The following is a 22,049-nucleotide window of genomic DNA, read 5'->3' as shown; positions in this document are numbered from 1 at the left end:
TAGAAAGGCTCCTTATTTTTATGCATAAAATTATCTAGAATTCCAAACAGAAGATGTTCAGACTGCTTAGAGCCAGAAGATCCCACAATTCTCTATCTGGTATTTTTTTTTGGGGGGGGGGGGGTCACAGTGATAGGAAAATCAACTGACACCAAAAATTACTTTGAGAGACATACTGTCATTGCTAAGATAAAACAGATTGTATTGTTCTTAAGCCTTTGGAATAACGTCCATGAGCTTATAAAGGTGAATTTTAAAAAGTCGTAGAATGGGGAAGGGGTGTAGTTTAGTTGGTCAGACGCTACCTTATCACGTATGAAGTCCAGGGCTTAATCTCCAGCATCACACATACTGGTTATGATGTCCGGGAGAGGGAGAGAGGGCTGAAGAGAGACAGAGAAGAAAAGCCCTAGAATGCCATAAAACAAACCTTGTTGACCCATTCTGGTGGGAGTTTGGAATCCTGGAGTGCGAAGGGAAATGCATGTGATGAAGACCATGTTTGTTCATAGGGTTTCACATTCAAAAAAAGGTCTATTGGGAACTGAACCAGAGGTCATTAATGTTACTGTAAAAGAATATGGCTAGCCAGGTGGTGGTTGGTGGTGCACGCCTGTAATCCCGGCACACTGGGAGGCAGAGGCAGGTGGATTTCTGAGTTCGAGGCTAGCCTAGTCTACAGAGTGAACTCCAGGACAGCCAGGGCTATATACAGAAACCCTGTCTCGAAAAAACCAAATCCAAAAAACAAAACAACCCAAAAACCTAAAATAAAAATAAACGAATAGGGCTACATTATGTTTGTGTTCTGAAACTTTGCATAAGATTGAGTTCAAAAAGGAAAGGACTAGCTGGGCAGCGGTGACAGATGGAGCCAGGCAGATCTCTGAGAGTTCAAGGTCAGCCTGGTCTACATAGCAAGTTCCAAGACAGCCATGTCTGTAATACAGAGAAGCCCTGTCCCCGGTCTCAAAAAAAAAAAAAAAAAAAAAAGGTAAAGTAATGAAAGTAATGGACTAAATTATTTGACAGAGGAACTTTCAAGGCAACATAGCCTTGCAGTATGACAGTCTTTAATCAGTTCTACAGTGAGAACTGGGAGCAAGCACGAAGCATGTAAATTTCAAAAATGTACACTTTGGCTAAGAAGGAAGTATGTATGAAGTTAAAGTTTCAGATGAAGCCAGGTGCAGACAAATGGCTGTAATCATTATGAGGATTAGCACCATGAAAGAGAAGCCTCATACTTTGCACTGGGACAAGAAAGGGACCGTGAGCAGAACAATGTCAACTACCTGACCACCCAGAGCTCCCAAGGGCTAAACCAAAGAGTAGCATGGAGAGACCCATGACTCCAGATACATATGTAGCAGAGGATGGCTTTATCTGACATCAGTGGAAATGTAAACGAATAAAATTATTAAAAAAAAAAAGTTCCAGAAACTGAGCTAGGCATCAGAAAGTCTTTACAAAGAGAGTCCCAGGTTGTCTGCTCTAACGGGGTTACTCTTGGGAATTTTTTCCTAGGTTCAGCAAGGCAAACACTCGGGATACACAACCACTGTGGCCCAAGGAAGGCAGCTACTCTGGCAAGATACCAGAACTCAAGTGTTGTGAGATCATGGAAATAAATTTTCCAGACAAATACCTGTGAGACCCTGAAGTATAGAGCAGGGAGCCCCTGGTGGGCTATGCATGACACTTTGAAGACAAAAATCTAAATTGCAGTGACAACCTCTGAGTGCTAGGTTAGCTAGCGGCTCAAAAGCAAAACAAAAACCAATAGGCATTCAAAGGCATTGCTCAGAGAGAGAGCAGATGGCAGGCCCAGAGAGGTATGCTGCTCAACCCTACAAACGCTTATGTAAACATGCGCTCCAAAACCCGTGAGCGGCAGGGGGCACTGCTCCTCTTGTTGGGTTCTGCACTGCTTTGGCCCAGTTTTCCATTACTCATTCTTTACCCATTTCCTCCTTTCAGAATCGGGATTCTTACTGTCCCACTGGCTGTTGGAGGTGACATAATCCTTGAGAGAGCATCACAGAGCACATGACAGTAAAGCCGAGGATGAGAAGCAGCTCCCACCAGTTGTCCTCTGACAGTCCTGTGTGCACACACAGGCACACAGAAAACTACAGATGTTAAAAACTGAAGCATTCAAGTGTTTGGAAGTTCTTTCATTTTCTTTGAGTTCTGTTTGAGTTTTGTTTTGTTTGTTTAACTGATACTTCCAGCTGTTTATTCTAGAATAATTTGTGGTTAGCATTATTTTTATTTTACTGTTTTTCGTTCCACTTACAGACGACACCTATGTAGCCGTGAAAAATTCTGCAAACATACTCAGGGCAAAGTTGTGTAAAAACACTAAGAAGCTCCCAGCTTGAGGCAGTGCAAATCCTATCGTCCAGAAAGCAGCCCATGCCTGTGCTGAGGCAGCTCCAGAGAAACTGGCCTGAAAGCTGAGAACAGAGGGAAGGCAGTCTGAGGTAATCATGTGTCCACGAACATAGAGTGAGCTGCCCTGTGAACATTGTGGCTGCCATTTGTATTACCACAAGAAAAGGAGAAATGAGGAAAGTGATGGATTTGAGGACCATTGGGAAAAGGCCCAGAAAAGATGGCTGTGTGCATGACAAGCTATAGCCTAAACAGCTCTGAGATAAGAAAGCACAAATAACCAAAGCAATCCAGCTGTATGAAAGGAGGACAACCAATCAAAAGAGAAAGGACTCCACCAGGAGCGGCCTATCTGACTTCTGGTAGGAAGAGACAGTCCTAGCTGTTTCCAATATTGAGGGAACCAAAATGGAAAGAGCTGGGGAAAAGGGAATCCCCTCTACCCAAAGCTCATAAATCCTAACCGTTATCCAAACAGGAAAGGGAGGGAACAAAGATGGTTACTAAAACCTGCTTTTTACTGATCCAAAATATGAAAGATTCATGAAGCCAGTGGGCTTGCATATCGAGAAGGTACAGGCCATGTGTTCGGATTAAAGCTGCTCTTGCATCTCCCAAAGCCACCTTTTGCCTCATTTATAGTAGAATTCCTTATTTCTCCTATGTAAAATTTGAGGCTTTTATACTAAAGATACTGTCACCTTGTTTTGACACAGAGTCTTGCTATATAGCCCAGGCTGGCCTTGAACTTGCTTGCTCTCCCCTTGGCTTCCAGAATGCTGGGATTGCATGCATATAAGATTGTGCTCAAAGGTATTGTCACTGATGTGAGAGCAAACAAGCGGGGCCTCTCTCCTGAACTCAATTCTGTTCAGTGCCTGTGGGTTTGTTCTGTGGCAGATATCCCACTTTTCTGGCATTTCTAGCACCCAGGAGGTTGCCATGGCAACTTAGATTTTCAAAGTTTCAGGAATTGCCAGCTCAGGGACTTTCTGGTGCACTTTTGGTTTGGTTTGGTTTGGTTTGGTTTGGTTTGGTTTGGTTTGGTTGTGGGGTTTTGTTAGTTTGTTTGTTGTTTTTTGACATAGGGTCTCCTGCCTAGGTTGACCTCAAACCCCCTATGTAGCCAAGCATGATTTTGAACTTCTGCAAGATACCAAGAGTAGAAAACATGAAGCAGAGAGCCAACTGGAAGGGGGGGGCAAACTGGGAAAGGGGGCTATAATCTCTCATAGCCTGCCCTCTGTGACATACTTTCTCCAGCAAGTAAACCTTCCCAAACAGTGCTATCAGCAGGGACCAAGTGTTTAAATGGCTGCTTCTATGGGGCATTTGTCACTTAAATCACAGAAACTACACCCTGAAGTCACTTCCTCCTCAGTGTTCACAGGTATTCCCTAATTCTTTGGTAAACTTGCTTACCTTTGAGATTAATCATTATGGTCTTCATATAACCAAAAGATTAGTATCTGAAACATTTTCCCTTTTTATCATACAAAAGAATACCTGCTTGGATATCTCAGCAATATATTAAAGAATAAAAAAAGACTTCCTGTAGTAGCTGCACTAGAGACATCCAACTGAAGTGCCTAGTTAACATATCAAGAGGACCTGTTCCTGGGCTGGAGTGTTCAGGGTAGGGTTGGGTACACCAGCCACACCCTGTAACAGGTAAGGAGTGAGGGATGCTGGGAGAGCCTGGTGCCAGGTCCACTTTGATAAGTTAAACTGGCCTTTAGTTCTGGGTTTGGGACCTAACAAGTGAGCCCACATTAGAATCTGTTTCCCCCCTGTGTCTTCTGACTGGCTGTAAGAACGGATTTGCTCAGTGTTTGAACAACACGGAGGAGAGCATGGCATGGCAGGAGAGTGGGGAACTCATTTAACAGGGTTTACAAAGGAAGCAGTTAACCAGAACCGTGCGCACTAACTTCAAGCACATGTTATCAACCCAAGTCCATAGGTTACTTCTAATAGATACTGGATATTTGTTTGGTTTAAGGCTTCTTTCAGCCTGTTGGCTGCTATCAGCAAATGATTACCACAACATTGACAATACTTTGGGTCAGGGGAATGGAAGAGTATATATTTTCAGATTAAAACTAGGTATTTAGTTTAGGCTGAAAATGGTGACTTCAGGGAAAATCCAAAGCATAGTGACTTTGTTACATTGTTCTCTTTAAGACAAGTTGAGTAAACAGGAAGATCACAGGCTGTCTACAGGGTCTGGTGAAAGTTCAGTCCCTTTGAAGGCAACAGGAACTCTCAGAAAATGCATCACCACACTCGGACCTACACAAGAAAAGATTGAAAAAATGCTAAAATGTACTATTTGGGATGAAGTATAATGCAGCAGCGGGCTAGGGTACCTGGTGGGCCCATGCCAAGGTGTCCCCTTGAGAAATCACACCATACGACAGACCTGGTATAAAGAAAGTTTGTTTGGGGGAAGGAAAGAGAGTGAGGGCCTAGAGAAGGGTTAGAAGCAGACAGACAAGCAGACAGACGGGGACAGAGCCATGAGGGTAGAGAAGGGGGACAGAAAAGACAGAGAGAGAAAGAGAGGCCAGGTGGAAACACATAGGAAGGGGGAGGGGAGTGTGCAGGCAGTCCTTTCTCCGCTACCTGGTGCACCTAGTGGGAGCAGGCCACTGCTGAGTCCCAGGGAGGAGACCAACTAAATCACCTGTAAGCCAACATTGTTACCATTTCTATGAATGTAGAGTGACACAGAAAACTGCTTTACAAATCTGGGTGTGGCCTGGCATGAAGGCACATCTCTTTATTCCCCCCGCTCCCGCACTCAGGAGGCAGAAGCAGGTGGGTCTCTGTAAGACTGAGGACAGCCTGATCTACCTAGCAATTTACAGGATAGCAAGAGCTACACAATGTGACCTTGTCTCAAATGAATGAAAGAATAAGTAAATAAATAAATAAATGTAATTTTAAAGGAAAAGAGCATGGTCAATTTGTTGAGCTCAGTTTATTAATTTAATCAGTAGGAACTTCTCTTGAGCCGGTTGTTAGAAGCCAGAGTCTCTTGGTGAGCCATTCTCTGTGTCCCTCCCCACCCCACTCCTCCCACTGTGTGCAGAGCTCAGCAATCCGGGTCTTCGACCCTCTATAGTTTCAGCTGGAGGAGACGGGAATGCAGTTAGCGGTCATCAGACCTTTCCATAATTGATGATCTGTCATGAACCACAGGGATCAGAGTTTCAGTTAGTGTCCAAAGGATTTTAACCTGACTCCACTCAGACGCCTCCTGGGGCTTGTGTACTGATGAGCCTGGAAGGGCAGAGCACTGGGTATCGTCCTAAGCAAGGTCAAGAGATTATTCATGAACAGCACAAGGATTTCCCCACCCTCTGCAGAGCTAGAAGCAGAAGAAAAATATCTGCAAACCTCCCCCCACCGGCCACCACCAGCAACCCACTCTGCTTCTGCTTACTACAAGCAGCTGGAGGAAACAGGACAGGTCTTACCTGCCGTAGTACTGACCTCCCAACAGGTACCTTCCACACCCTGCTTTCATAAAATGTGCACTAATTATTCTCCTGGAAAATACAAATAACAAAACTGTTAGCTCTGGAACTGGAGTGGCATCCATAAGGAAATGGTTAAAATGATTAATGCTGAGTTCTCTGTTACAAACCATAAAGTGAAGTTCTTGGTAGGGAAAGCCTATGTTAGATATTCTGCAAAAAAAAAAAAAGAAAAAGAAAAAGAAAGAAGGAAGGAAGGAAGGAAGGAAGGAAGGAAGGAAGGAAAGAAAGAAAGAAAGAAAGAAAGAAAGAAAGAAAGAAAGAAAGAAAGAAAGAAAGAAAGAAAGAAAGAAAGAAAGAGAAAAGAAATTCTGAAAAGAGGAGCGACTGCAAGGAACTTCCTGATTGTGGAGAGTGGGAATGCTGCAGGTCCACAGCCCGATGATTACAACCAGATTAGCCCTTAATACCATGTCTTGCCCACCTTTGTGTTTGACCTAGTGATATCCTTGTGAGTATTGTGTGGAAATTTAGTTAAACATCAACTTACCAAATCACTAGTTTCCACCAACCCCAAAGCTAAGAATGCCTGCCGTCAAATAGCACTGAAGACCTGCAATAATTCCTTCCTTCCTTCCTTCCTTCCTTCCTTCCTTCCTTCTTTCTTTCCTTTCTTTTATTATATTTTTGTGAGCCTTGTTGTTGTTTTGATTTGTTTTCAAGGCAGGTTTCTCTGTATAGCCCTGGATGTCAGAAATTTTCTCTGTAGACCAGGCTGGCCTGGAATTAAGAGAGCTGCCTGCCTCTGCATACAGAGTGCTGGGATTAAAGACCTTGAAAGGTTTTTTTTAATGACTTATTTATTTTTATTTTGTGTGCAATGGTGTTTTGCCTGCATGCATATCTGTGTGAGGGCATCGGATCACCTGGAACTAGAATTACAGAGAGCTGTGAGCTGCCATGTCAGTGCTGGGAATTGAACCTGGGTCCTCTGGAAGAGCAGCCAGTGCTCTTAACCACTAAGCCATCTCTCCAGCGTATGTGAATGCCTTTATTTATGTATGGCTTTCTTTTTATCTATAAAACTATAAAAACATCATGAAGCCATTTCCACATGGAACATGTTGTTTGGAACAAGGTACACCTGCGATCCCAAGCCGTGGGCACTCATGTTTGGCTCAAGAATAAACTTTTTTTTTCTTCCCTTTGAAATGAGAGAAGTATTTTGCCAGTTAAAACAAAGGTAGAAGCTGGGTATGGTGGTATGCCTGTAATACAGTACTTGAGAGGCAGGGGCAAAAGGATTTCCATGTGTTCTAGGCCAGCATGGACTGATTACAAAGCAAGTCCAAGATGCTAAGGTTACAGAATGAGCTTAAATATAAAATAGGAAGTGGGGTAGAAACTCAGTCAACTTAATTCCAAAACCTAAGATCCTTTACCAACTTCCTCCTTCATTCACTCCATAGAAAGTTAATCAGGGAGGTTAGCTCTGATACCTCTAGAAAATACTCAATCCACCCTCCCCTCTGTCTCCACAGCCCTGGCCCAGCTACCACCTCCTTCCCTTCTTCTGCAGCAGTATCCCTTTAAAGCACCCTCTCTCCAATCTTCCTTTCTTCAGCCTACTGCTCCCCAGTAGCCAAGGGGAGATCTATCTATCTATCTATCTATCTATCTATCTATCTATCTATCTGAAAAAGGGTCTCCTATAGCCTAAGCCGGCCTTGAATTCCTTTGTAGCCTAGAATGGCCACAAACTTCTAGTCCTCCTCCCTCAGCCTCCAGAATGCTGGAACTACAGGCATGTGCTACCATGCCTAGTTTACATAGCAGGATCAAACCCACGGCTCTGTGCGTGCTGGGTAAGTGCTCTACCAAGTGAGTCACATCTCCAGCCCCAGCGTGAGCCCGTAAACACATAGCTGAGACCCCTGGCTCTTGGAATAAACACTGTGGCTCCTCCCGCAGCTCCTGGTCCAGCGGGAGGCTTGTCAGGTACCTTGCGTGCACATCATGTTCCAGCCATGGCAGCCACCTTTCTGTGCTTTGGATAAAATCATCCCCACACTGGCATCTTGTTCTCGCTGTCTCCTGTGTTGCTGGCCCCTTCCTTGCACTCGGACTGCTGTCTAAATGTCACCTCTGCAGAAACCTCTCCTTTCTAAGTCTAATCTTGCCACTCGGCCTTGCCATCACGTCTACTGTGTTTTCTTTCCAGCTCCTGTCATTCCTTCATATGATCTTGTCTGTTCTGTCCATTTGTTCTCCTTATCATAGAAACACCAGGATAATCTGCTCCTGCGCTGCTGTGCCATCTGCTCCTAAGCAAGCAGTGACACAAGAGAGCTTACTGCGTGGATGGGAAGGAATCAGTCCACGTTTAGCCAGCCATTGTGGCTCATTGTCTGCAAGCCCAGCACTCAGAAGGCAGGGACTGGATCTCTGTGAGTTCAAGGCCTGCTGGGGCTACAAAGTGAGACCCTCTCTAAAAAATGAATCCTGGCATTTGAAAGCTGAGTCTAGAGGACTGCTGTGCGGCCAGTCTGGGCTGCATAGCAAGTGCCACTATGGTCATAGCCACATAGCAAGACCCTGCCTCAACAAAATAAAAAAGAAGGCCACTGAGGTTCCCACAGGGAAAGGTGTTTGCAGCTAAACCTAATAAGCTGGTTCATGGTGAAGAGGAAGAACAGACTCTCATGAACTCTGACCTCTATGTGTGTACACACACGTGAACAAATGTGTAAATAAGTATAGTTTAAATTTTTTAAAACAAAAAATAGGGAAAGGAAGAGGAAGGGAAGTGTGGGGAAGGGGAGAAGAGGGAGGTCAAACCACAGAAAGCCAAGGATATAACAGCAGCCACCAAATCCCAGAAGAATCCCGAGCTAGGCCTGATCTCCCCTAAACCCTCCAGAGGCTCCAGGGCTGTTCCGCTCACATCCTGAGTTCACACGCTCATTCTCCCAAAGTGCAGGAGGATAAACACTCAGTGCTTTAAGTCCCTTTCCCTAGTCTGTGGCTTTGTTCTGACAGCCATAGGACAAGAATCCACTCCCCAAATTGTTAAGAATTTCCCTCCTTTGACTGGGAGTTCCATCTGCGGTGTGTGTGTGTGTGTGTGTGTGTGTGTGTGTGTGTGTGTGTGTGTGTGTGTGAGTCACATTCCGGTACTTCTTGCTACAGCTTGCAGGGGCCTGGTGTCCATGTGAACAGACTGCAAATGGAGAGTGGAGAACAAGTCATCATCACAGGGACGGAAGCAGTGACGCAGGTGTCAATGACAGACCCAACTGCTCAGCTACCTCAAAGCTCTGGTTGATTCAGGGCTGGCTTTATTTTGGACCAGTCCACATGTAATTAACAATTTTTCCACCTCAGCCCTTAGGTCCCGCCACTGGAGCCTAGCTGTGGGTGTGTTTTTAAGCCTTGCAGTCTGTCTGGTACTTACAAAATGACAAAATGACCGCTGCAGACAGATGACCACAATACGTCTGCTTCCTAGGTTTTGTCCAGGTTCTTCCTCGACTCCATGCGTTGGTAAAGAACCAAGTTTGGGGTGTTCACTGGAATCTTCCCAGGCAAAAGAGAAAGGAAAATTGAAAGAAATGAAAAAGGCAAAAGTAAAGTTGTGGGCGAGTGGGCCTGAGGACCAGACGTTCAGAACTGGGCTCCAGAGGTTGCTCCAGAGGTTGCTCGGTAGTTAAGAGCATTTGTTGCTCTTGGAAAAGCCCTGGGTTTGACTCCCAGGACCCACTGGTAGCATCTGTAACTCCAGATAGAGGGGATGTGTCTCATGTGTGTGGTATACTGACATACATGTATGCAAGACATTCACATGCATGAAAAAATATTAAAAAAAAAAAAAAAAAGAAAAGAAATTCACGATTACAGGCCGGTAAAAGTGCTTTCTTCAGATGGGAGTGAAACAATCATGAGCCAGCCTGGTCTACACAGCATGGCAGAGACCAAAATAGAGACCCCACCTTAAAGAAGATGGAAACCAAAAGACCCATTATGGGGTTGTGCTCTGACCTCCACATATGTCATGGCACACATTCACACACACACACACACACACATATCACATGTATAAATATCCATGGTGTCTATCTAAGCTCGATTATACACATTACAGAACACACACATGTGAAGGAAAAAATGTTCCACACAAGACAATCCAGAAAAAAATAAATAAAACAACAAAACTCCAAGAACTTCAGAGTTCTTTGGTCAATAGAAAGTAGCTCTGAACAATAAAGCTTGTGTTTAAGCAAAGAAGGACCCTTCTGTGTCTAGTTAGAAAGTGGCAGAAAATTGGGAACAGTGGACAGCTATCCGAAGCCCAAACTCTGGCTTTTACTGTCACTGTTTTTCTTTTTTTATTGTGTCCTCCCCACTTTGTTTTTCATTTTATTTTGTTTTATTTTCAAGACAGTTTCTCTGTGTAGCCCTGGCTGTCCTGGACCTCCCTCTGTAGACCAGGCTGGCCTTGAACTCAGAAAGCTGCCTGCCTCTGCCTCCCAAGTGCTGGGATTACAGGTGTACGCCACCACTAGAGACACTTTTTCTTCCCAGTGTGCTTTCCCCCCACCTGCTCTCTCCCACCCAGCCTTCCTGGCAGACTCTAGGCCTCTGCTGCAATAGAGCTGACTCTCCAGAGAAGACTTTACAACGTGCTGAGGTCCCCCGGGATCCCACTACACAGAGGCACCAGAAAACACCCTACTTCCGCCTGAGCTTATTTGAGAGGTGAGGGTGGGTGGAGGCTTTTCTGAACTCTTCCTCTTCCCTCCTTCTGCCTCCTCCTCCTCCTCCTTTTTATCATTTAATAGACTCTCCTCTTCTGTTGTCCAAATGTAGAAAATGGTAAAAAAAAAAAAAAAAAAAAAAAAAAAAAATTAGTGCGAAGCAAGCACTAAAGAAGAATAGAAATTTTCAGTTAGGGATAGGAAGTAACATTTGTGTGATAAAAATGTGAGGTTTTAGGAGTTGGAGAGAATGTTCAGTAGTTAAAGCTAAAACTGTTCTACAGATCTAGAGAAATGACTCAGTGGTTAGGAGGAGCACATACTGCTCTTACAGAGGACACAGGTTTGAGTCCTGCATCAGACAGTTCAGTCACCTGTAACTTCAGCTCCAAGATCACCTTCCTCTTCTGGACTCTTCAGGTGCCTGCACTCTTGTACATATACCCTGCTCCCCATAACCACACAGACACACACACACACGTATATGTATACATATATATACACACAGAGAGAGACACAGAGACGCACATATATGTATACATATATATATTTATACACACACACACACAAGTTAAAAATAAATCTTTAAATAAAAAAAAAGACAGAACATGTACTACTCTTGCAGAGGATGTGAGTTTGGTTCCCAGAACCCACACTGGGCATCACACAACTGTGTAATTCAAGATAGCCTATGCCCTCATCTGAACTCTGAGGGTACCTGCACTCACACAGATACAGACACAAACACATATATACACATAATTAAGAATAAGTCGGGCTGGAGAGATGGCTCAGTGGTTAAGAGCACTGCCTGTTCTCCCAGAGGTCCTAAGTTCAATTCCCAGCAACCACATGGGATCTGATGCCCTCTTCTGGTGTGTGACAGTGTACTCATATACATAAAACAAATTAATAATTCTTTTAAAAAAAGAATAAGTCTATTTCTAAGTATGTACCTTTACTAATGATCAGCTAGTTTTTTGTTGTTTTGGTTTTTATTTTTAAGTCTAAACAGAAGCTGAACATGGTGGCTTATACCTGCAGCGGTCTTGGCCTGTGGGGCTATGAACAGGATGCTGCAGGGAGGGAAACAGGAAGCCTAAGTATTGAATATTAATGCTTCTGGCATTGTTACTTTGCACGTCTGACCATGTTCTGCTTCTCTTAGTTTCTTTCTGTTGCTTGCCTCGTAGATTTCCCTATCTTCATCTAATTAAGACCAGCTCTGTCTGCTCCCACATGGGAGACACACAGAGCAGGTCAGTCTTCCTGGGGTTGAAGATCGTGCCCCAGCACAGACCCCAGGATGTTGTAAGGCAGGGGCTCAGGACCAGCTGAGCTATGAGGTTAGTGGAATGACACATGGTCACAGGCTCCACTGCTCTGAGGGCAAAGTCCCTTTGCTGCCCCATGGCTACATAGTTGAGACTGCTTTCTCAACTAGAGGAAATCATGGGCTGTCACAGGCCAGGGGAGGAAGTGGAGGATTGCTATAGCTAGCTCATGACTAGAAAACACCACATGCTTCCTGGTAATGGACTAGAGCGTTCTTAGGGTCCGAGTCACTCCATAGTGTGGTGCTGGGCACTCTGCCAGAGAACTTACACAGAGCTGTTGACACCTTATGGCTGAAACTGACAACATCCCTGTTGAGTAGGCTGGGCAGGCCCAGGGCTGTAGAGTCCTGTCCTCAGATGAGGAAGCTGAGGCCTGAGAGGTGACGTGATGGCCTAAGGTTGTGCAGCTGACAGGAGACACTGCCTTGCCTGGAACTTGAGTCTTCACTGTGGGGAAATGCTCTAGTTAGGGCATCTTGACGCAGCCATGCTGGTAACATCCTGAACTCATGGCCTTGTCCAAAGGTGTGGAGGAAGATCCCCCAGATTCTGGTTGCCTGGAGACTTCTGAAATGTCATCATCTCTTGATATCCACAGTGGAGTGTGGATGGGTGGTTGCTGAATCCCTCACAGATGTCCTTTCTTCCCCCACCAACCTCCTTTCTTCTTTAAACTGGGAAAATCTCTAGCTACTGTTACAGCTTGGAAATAGCTAGAATGAATCCTCCAAACTCTTGTATTTTATAAGCTGGGTTTCCAGTATAATGGTATTGGAGCTGGGGATGTAACTCAGTTTTAAGAATGCTTGCCCAGAATGCACAAAGCTCTAAATTCAGTCCCTAACACTGCATAAAATCAGACCTGGTGTTGCACTGGGATGTAGGGGTGGAAGGATCAGAAATGTAAGGTCATCCAGAACTACAGTAAGTTTCAAACCAGTTTGGGCTACTTAAAACCCTATCTCAAAAAACAAAATGTGTGCAGGGAGTGCTGACTGAATAAACATGCACTGTAGACATGGACATGATCATGTCAAAGACCACAATGCCTCAGACCCAGGTGAGGCTCCGAGACATGACAAAGCCTTCTCTCGTCCAAGTGTGAGTATGCCAACCATTGAACACTGTGTGCAAAAGGAACAATCACTGTGTGCATGCAAAAATTACAACCGCAGCTTCTGTCTCCTGGATGACAGAAGTCTGAGACTGCACCCCTACAGAAACCTACTAAACACTTCTCCTTATGTTGTACATGATAAAAGCTGAGTTTCCAGGTAACATAGTAGGTACACTCCATCAGCACAGCCCACCTGACCCCAGCTTTTCTGTATTTATATCTGCCATTTCTTCATTCCCAAGTTGCCCCAATCAGGTTTCTCAGACCAAGCTGTGCAGAATGAGAAAATGGTTGATTCAGGTCTCATGGAACTAGATTAATTCTAGAAAGGATAGCTTATTGCAAAGGATGAAGCCTGGCCCTTCTGAGACTTTTTTTTTCTTGCTTTCTTTCATACCTGGTATCACTTTTGTAATTCCATCCATGGTGAAGCCCTCATACAAGTGTCATGATCATGATCTTACATCTGTAAATATGTTAATTAACACCTCCTTTCAAATTAATAAGATTCACAGCCCCAGGTATTTTGTTATAGCAACACAAAATGAACTAACTATACTACAATGAGAAAAACACTGGGTATAATGGGAACCCTCTGGCAGGGATATAGGTACTGTCTCAGTCCCAACACTAAATGGAAGACTCTCTGGTGTGGCCATGAAGCCCACAAGAGTAGGGATGAATTTCTGTTCCAGGATTCTTAATCCTTTGTATCAGTTTTCTCATCCCTTAAAAGAGATGCCATTAATATCACAGGGTTACTTTAAAGATTCAATGACAAAAGCATTTCATACTGTTCCTGACATATAATAAATATTCCATGTTGCAACCGAATATGTACATATGTGCAAGAGTGTACATGTTTGTGTGTATGTGTTTGTGTGTGTGTGGGGGGGGGGGACAAACAAGCAGGTTAAGCTATATCTAGGAGAAAAAGACCATGCCACCATAAGCCTTAGCTAATCTACAAATGGCTGCGAAGTGCATATGGGAGCTAAGAGACCAGTTAGGCCAAGGTGAAGGGACGGTAAGTGTTTGTACTGTAGAAGGGGCAGAGGGGAAGAGACTCATTTAAGAAAATCTCTTTTGTTAAATGGAATTCTCCATTTGATTGCTGTGTGAGGAAATGTTACATGATTGGAATCTCTAAGTAGCTACACCCACATTCCTCAGTTGTCAGCATTCTGCACTGAGAAGCTGGAGAAGGTGCGGCTGAGGAGAGTGTGGTTGACAGTAGAGAGGTAGGTAAAAGGAGGAAGAATTCTGAACTATGGTGAAAATGAGCCCTTGGGCAGAATGGAAGAGGAGGGGAGGGAAGGGGGAAAGAGGGGAGGGAAAAGGAAGGGAGGAGAGGGAAGAGAAGAGATCCAGACAATCTGGAGGACAAGACAGACAGAGATAAGTCCTTAAAAAACAGCTATGCATAGCTCTACCCCATATTCTTACAAAAAGAAATGTTCAACTTTTTCCCAGAAAAAAGAAATTTAAAATTGTTTCATGGGGGAGGTATGGGAGAGTACTTGCTTGTCTTTGAGATAAAGACTCAAAATTTGGCTCTAACTAACTTCCTATGTTGCCCAGGAAGGCTTTGAATTCACAGTAACCCTCCTATCTCAGCCTTCTTAGTACTGGAATCACAGGTATGAGTCACCCTACCCTTATTATAGTCTTTTGGATGCATGTGTGTGTGCACTGTCAATAAGTGTGCCTGAATACATGTGTATGCATGTGTGTGTGCACACTGTTTTTATGTGTGCCTATATACATGTGTGTGCATGTGGAGGCCAGAGTTCAACATCAGATACCAAATGCCTTATTCTTTTTCCTTTCTTTTTCCCTCTTTCTTTCTTTTTCTTTCTTTCTTTCTTTCTGTCTGTCTTTCTGTCTTCCTTTCCTTTCTTTTTTTTTCCTTTGTCTCCCTGCCCCCTTTTTCTTCTTTTTGGTTCAAGGTTTAGTATTTGAACAGAAAGAAATAAGAGAATATTCTAGAAAGAAGTCCAAGGGTCTTCTGAGGTCACTACTGAGGTAGATACTTTCCAAGTAGTTGCTGCTGCCTGGCCCCAACTACGGTGTCCTCTTTGCTCGATGACAGTGCTTGTGCTGCCATGGTACCGAGTATCGGGCATAGGCCTGGGGACAGTGAGGAGAATGTCAGAGCTTTACTGAGGAACCAGGAATATATACTAGAGGCTAGGAAGAACAACAGGAAAAAACAATCATAGCCATAGGTCAGGCACCTGGGAAGTCCCTACCACACCGGATGGAAAACAGGAATCAAGCTAAGCCACAGGATGTTCCACTCTCAGGAAACCTGTGCAATCAGCTCAGCTGGGGGCGTTGAGTAAACTCACCTATGCCCAACCGCTGGAGACAACAGGTAACTTAATGTGGTGGTTTGAATAAAAATGGCCCCCACAGGTTCATATATTTGAATGCTTGGTCTCTAGTTACTGGAACTGTATGGGAAAGACTAGGAGGTCCAGCCTTGTAGGAGGAGGTGTGTCACTGGGCAGAGGCTTTGGTATCTCAAAAGACCTTGATACCTACCTGCTTGCCTGCTGCCATGCTCCCCACCATGATGGTCATGGAATCACTCTCTGAAATGGTAAGCCCCATTTAACACATTCTTTTCCTTCTCCTTCTCCTTCTCCTCCTCCTCCTCCTCCTCCTCCTCCTCCTTCTCCTTCTCCTCCTTCATCATGGTTTTTCAAGAAGATTTCTCTATGTAGCTCTGGCTATCCTAGAACTTGTTCCATAGTCTAGGCTGGCCTTGAACTCACAGAGATCCCTGTGCCTCTGGCTACCAAGTGCTGACATTAAAGTCATATAGCTTAAAAGCTTTCTTTCTTCTATAAGTTGCTTTGGCCATGGTGCTTTGTCATAAAATAAAAAAGTATTTAAGAAACCCAATAAGCCAAGGACTTTGGAGGCAAGCCACATAGACCTAAGGAGGAATTGAGGATGGGATCCAGACTTCCTGCATAAAATGCGCAGGAAACTGCCTGTGTGGCCGAGTGCGGTGACATTAGCTGGTCTCCTTGGCTGTGGAGAGCTCCCACTTCTCTGTTTGTAATAAAGAATGCTACCATCCTCTCTGGCTGACCTTGGTCATCCCAAAACAATGTACTGTTATTGCAGCAGCTCCGGCAATTTTGAGTAGCAGCAAGGACACACTTCAGTCTGGTTTGTGAGTCTTTGGGGTGAAATGACAGATACAACGAGTTAATCACCGTGCTCTCATCACCCAAGAAGCCCTTGGCACTTGTACTGGCTAATTTCGTGTGTCAACTTGACACAGGCTGGAGTTATCACAGAGAAAGGAGCTTCAGTTGGGGAAGTGCCTCCATGAGAGCCAGCTGTGGGGCATTTTCTCAATTAGTGATCAAGTGGGGAGGGCCCCTTGTGGGTGGTTCCACCTTTGGGCTGGTGCTCTTGGGTTCTATAAGAGAGCAGGCTAAGCAAGCCAGGGGAAGCAAGCCAGTAAGAAACATCCCTCCATGGCCTCTGCATCAGCTCCTGTTTCCTGACCTGCTTGAGTTCCAGTCCTGACTTCCTTTAGTGATGAACTGCAATGTGGAAGTGTAAGCTCAATAAACCCTTTCCTCCCCAACTTGCTTCTTGGTCATGATGTTTGTGCAGGAATAGAAATCCTGACTAAGACAGCACTCTAGCCAGTTCTACACTGTTGCATCCTTTCCATTGTTCTTTAGCCAAAAACAAAGCACACAGTCACTCCTCGCTATCAAACATCTGCTGGTCTATACAGACATCTCCCAGTTCTCAACACAGGGTCTATCCACACAGCACTTTCCCTTTTCAGTTTGAATGCAGAGTACAAGTCATTAGAGGCATGTCCTCAGTGTGTCTTCTAGACTCTGCTCCCTGGCCCGCACAGAGGTAAAGGAAAGTCTAGACAACTTGCTTGATGGTTTGTGGTGCTGGAGAAGCCATGGCCTCTTAGATTCTAGGGAAGCACTGAGCTACTAAGCCATACCCCAGCACTCCCCCACACCTTCCAGCTTTTCCTTTAGAGATGGTTCATCTGATTTTTCCCATGTAGGGAATCTGCCTAAAATACTGAAAAGGACACCTTGGGCAGCGGAACTTATCCAGTACACTCCAGAATGTTCTAAGTGAACTTACTGGCAGTGCTTGGGCCAATGTGGCTCCATTGTGAATCCATCAAAGAGATTTGTGCTAAGATTTTCAAACATTTTTATCCTTTTTAGAAATTGGGGGGGGGGGGCTGGAGTGATGGCTCAGTGGTTAAGAGCACTGACTGTTCTTCCAGAGGTCCTGAGTTCAATTTCCAGCACCCACATGGTAACTCACAACCATCTGTAATGGGATCAGATGCCCTCTTCTGGTGTGTCTGAAGACCGTTACAGTGTACTCATATAAATAAAATAAATAAGTCTTTAAAAATGGTTTTTGTTCTGAGACAGGGTCTTATAGCCCAGAATTACAAAAATGTGCCACCTTGCCCAGTGGCACAGTGCTGGGGTCCAGTCCATGCTAAACAAATATTCGGTAACTGAGTTATATCCAAGTCCTTTTTGGGGGTTAAGTATATTTTTATTTTAGTTAAAATACAGCCATGGTACTCATGTACCAGGTGGCATGCATGGAACTATTCACCACAATGGCTTTGTAACTTCCTCATATTTATTCTTGTTCCAGTGTTAAGCCTTGATCCAGATGTGGAGGCACATGACTATACCACATCCCTTGGGGTGCTGAGGCAGGAGGTTTGTGAATTTGAAATCAGCTTGGGTTATCTGCCAGGTTTGTGCCAGTTTGAGCCACAGAGTGAGACCTTGTCTCTCTCCCTGTCTCTCTCTCTGTCTCTCTCTCTCTCTCTGTCTCTCTGTCTCTGTCTGTCTCTCTCTCTCTCTCTCTCTCTCTCTCACACACACACACACACACACACACACACACACACACACACGACACTGGAGAGAGAGCTTAGTTATCAAAATGCTTGCTGAAGGACCACTGTCTGATCCCCAGCACCCACATAAAAGACAGGTGCAGCAGCATGTGCCTATAATCCTAGCACTGGAAAGGCAGACCCAGATCCCTGGGCAGTCTGTCCAGCTAGTCTAGATGAATGGGCGAGCACCAGGTTTAATAAAAGACCACTCCAACAAAAGAAAGGAAGGAAGAAGGGAAGGGGAGGGCAGGGCAGGGCAGGGGAGGGCAGGGGAGGGCAGGGGAGGAAAAGGAAGGGAAGGGAAGGGAAGGGAAAGAATAAGGTAGAGAGGGACTGAGAAAAAAAAACACACTGGCCTTTGGCTGCCACACACATGTGCACACAGAATAATACACACACAAACAAAACCAGGGTGGGGTGGCTCACGTCTCTGGTGACAGATTTTCCAGGTACACTGACCTGATCATTACATAGCAGACACACGTATGTATAGCCAAACAGATGTGTATGCATATACATTTGGTAGATGGGGCAGAGATCCCAAGCCTGCCACTTTATTCCTTTTTCTGACCTTCTTATACTTTCTTAGACAAAAGCTTTTCAGAAAATTACATCATAGATAAAATATTACATGAAAGGGGAGTTAAAGAAGGATGCCGATACTAAGTTCAAAGCAGAGTTTCATTCTATAAGCTCATTATAAGTTCAAACCAACAGTTTCACATGGCTTCATCCTTGGACCTGACCTAGAATGAATGTTTCTTCTTGATCACAAATTTGTCTTAAGCCTGTTCCTCTTCTTAGGGTAATTGTGAAAGTTCATTGTATTCCTTATTATGCAGCCTTTATTTACTATTCTATGAGGAATGGGCACATTTTATTCTTGATTCTGATTTTATTATATCTGTTTAGTAAAACAGCTAAAATTATCTCCCAAAAAACGTTCTTCCTAAATTATTTGAATCAAATCAGGAATTCTATAAAATCATAAAGTCATCTAAAAAGCATTAATTCACGAAAGTTCATCTTTTGCCCAGGAATCATTAAATTATGCAATGGTGACAGGAAAAGCATGTGAACAGCAAGAAGCAATGCTGAGATGAAGTCTCTCTGGGCCTTGCCTCTCGGAGCTCACCTATTACAGGGCATGCAAAAATGGTGGGCCATCTCCAGAAAATACTTGCATTCCTTTAGCCTCTCTTAGATGACTCCTGACAGTTGTCCAGGAAGGGGTCCAGGCAGTGTTGTTCTTGATTCCCATCATAACATAAAAGGAAACTCTCACAATGTCTGGAGCCCTTGATGTCCTCCAGATGAAGGAGGAGGATATCCTCAAATAGCTTGCCAAAGGAACCTACTTAGGTGGCAAGACCTTTGACTTCCAGATGAAACAGGACATATATAAAAGGAAAGGGGACGAGGCCTGCATAATGGATCTGAAGAAAACTTGAAAATTATGATCTAGAGCTCAGAAAGATCGAGACTATAGACCAAGCCTTGACTATTTTGCATTTAGGTAGCAAAGAGATCCCTATAAGAGGCTCAATTATCTGGCGAACATGCGGCCAAATAAGTCATCAGCTCAGGAAGTTAGCACAGTACAGATGTGGACTGGGCCTGGTAAGCAAGGAGGAGCAGGGTGTGGGGCTGGGGAGATAACTCAGTAAAGTGTCTACTATGTAGGCAGGCATGGGGATCAATTTGATCCCCAGAACCCACATTTTTTAAAAAGCCGGGCATTGCCAGGCAGTGGTGGCATATACCCTTAATCCCAGCAGCTGGGAGGCAAAGACAAGCAGATCTCTGTGAGTTCTGAACCATCCTGGTCTACAAAGCAAGTTCTAGAACAGCCAAGGCTACACAAAAAAACCCTGTCAAAAAAAAAAAAAAAAAAGGCCTGCTGACAAGTTTTTAAAGAGCTAAGTGGATACCTGGGACTTGCTGGTTTAAGTCAGCAGTGACCCTCAAGATTGATCTCTGACCTCAACACATACGAACACACAGGTGCACACAAACAAACCAAAACTAGAATCAAAGGGAGAAAGGAAGAGGAGGGGAGAGGAGAGAGGAGAGGGAAAGGGAAGGGAAGGGGAAAAGAAGTGACTCTCTTGAGAGCCCAGATCCACATTGAGTCTGGCTGGCTCTCTGTAGAGCTTCCTTGAAAAACTCATAGCCACACTTTTTTTTTCCCCTAAACTCTTGTCCTCGAGTTTATATCGAAACACGTTTTTAAAGACTTTTTTATTTTTAATTCTATGTATGTGGAGGTTAGGGATGTATGCACATGAGTGCAAGTATACATGAAGGCCAGAGGCAACAGAGACAGACACACAGACACACAGAGAGACAGAGATTGAGAGAGGGAGAGGGAGAAGAAGGGGGAAGAGGGAGAAAAAAGAGGAGGGGGGAGAGGGGAGAGGGAGGATGGAGAAGAGGGAAGGAGGAGGGAGAACAGAAAGCCTGTCTTTCCACCTCACACAAAGCTGAACGTGTTACATAGCGTCCTTGAGAAAGGACAACTTGCAGGGCCACAGTCGAGACACAGCGGTTGACGTCAAGTGGGTAAGTCATAGACATTACTGAACTGATTTCTGTGCTCAAAAGCCACGAACCTGAAGCGGGTTTGGTTTTTGCCCACAGAATGCCTTCCTTGTACGACAGAAACGTGGTCTGTGTTGCATAAACCAGTGCTGCTGCGGTGGTTGTTTTCTGCCAGTCATGATGGCGGGGCGTTCCACTCTGTTCCGGTCATAACTATTGGGAGGGGCATGGTCCAAACAACCCTGTCATGTCCTGTGGGTGTCTGCTGACAGTAGTGTGCTTGCTGACTTCAGCTCCCGATGTAATAACAGGGCCTCATATGGGTTTCTTCAAGTGGGGATGTCTGCAGTTCTGTTTGGAAACACAAGCGCCAGAGATGGTGACTCACTTCCGGGATCCTACTGCCCCTGCGGAAGCAGCCCCTCTAACAGCCCTGCGGACCTGGAGCTGGCTCACTAACTCTTCACTACCAGAGAAGACGCAGTTGTAGAGACAAAACACTCCTCCTGCCTTTGTGGTCTTGTAAGACCCCCCAAAAAAACACAGGGCGCCCCAGCACCCCACGCCTCGGAAAGCGACATCCAAATCACTTGCAAGAAACGGTCTCAATGCAATAGCATGAGGATTTCTTTTATTCCAGAATTCTGGGTTCCACAGCCGTACACCGCACAGGGTTAGGGGACTGTGGACCCCGAGTGCAGAATTGGGACAGCTTTTATAAGTTCACAGCAAAGCCCGGAATCACCAACCAATCATTCCTTAGCATCGAGAGCCCGCGAGGAGCCCATGCTCAGTGGACTAATTAGTTTCCTATTTTCTTGAATGTCTATAGCTGTGTGAACTCCTGGATAGGGTTAATGGCGTAAGCAGTTTACAGAAGCAAGATAAACTTAGCCCATTTCCAGTTACCTTATGGGGCCAGGATCACCTATTCAAGGCCTTTTTGCTAGCTCTAAACAAAGGGCGGGCTCTGGAATATGAAGTGTTTGGGGCTCCTTAGAAGGCTGGAGTTAGGCTGTATTTTCTATTCTTTCAATCTGTACAAGAGACGTTAGGTCTAACTCTAATTCAGACCTTTCAGAAGACAACCAATGCTTGTTAATCTTTCATTTGTTTTTGTTTTTTGAGACAGGAGCTCATCCATTGCTCAGGTCTAGAACTCACTGTGTAGCTCAGACTGGACTTGAACTTGCAGCATCCTGTACATCTCCTGAGTATTAGGCATGTAGGTATGAGCTTCCGTGCCTAATTTCTGCCTATTAATTTAAAGGGAGGGAAAGAAATTCGAGAACTTAACTGTTTCTCTCAATCATATAAAACAGTTGGAGGAATTGTATATTTTTCTGAATGACTTTCATCAGGTGTGTTCTGTCATTTCACATCTATGGCTGTGTGTGTGTGTGTGTGTGTGTGTGTGTGTGTGTGTGTACAGGCTTTTCCCACAACAACCAATTTCCCAGCACTAGCTGGGCATCCTATGATCCGGTT

At 44.7% G+C, this 22,049-nt stretch overlaps 1 long non-coding RNA gene across 1 annotated transcript; it reads right to left on the bottom strand.

Annotated features, from left to right (window-relative positions):
• Window positions 1–5,404: 5,404 nt before the first annotated feature.
• Window positions 5,405–20,939, bottom strand: LOC127690755 (uncharacterized). Its single transcript, XR_007979185.1, has 3 exons — window positions 20,633–20,939; window positions 9,334–9,455; window positions 5,405–5,951 (listed from the first exon to the last, which is right to left on the bottom strand). It is a non-coding gene; the product is annotated as an uncharacterized LOC127690755 (long non-coding RNA).
• Window positions 20,940–22,049: the final 1,110 nt, after the last annotated feature.

The sequence above is a fragment of the Apodemus sylvaticus genome, chromosome 1, assembly GCF_947179515.1.
Source record: "Apodemus sylvaticus chromosome 1, mApoSyl1.1, whole genome shotgun sequence".
Taxonomy (NCBI): domain Eukaryota; kingdom Metazoa; phylum Chordata; class Mammalia; order Rodentia; family Muridae; genus Apodemus; species Apodemus sylvaticus.
Note: the sequence above shows the minus strand (reverse complement) of the source record. Positions and strands in the feature narration are given on the sequence as shown.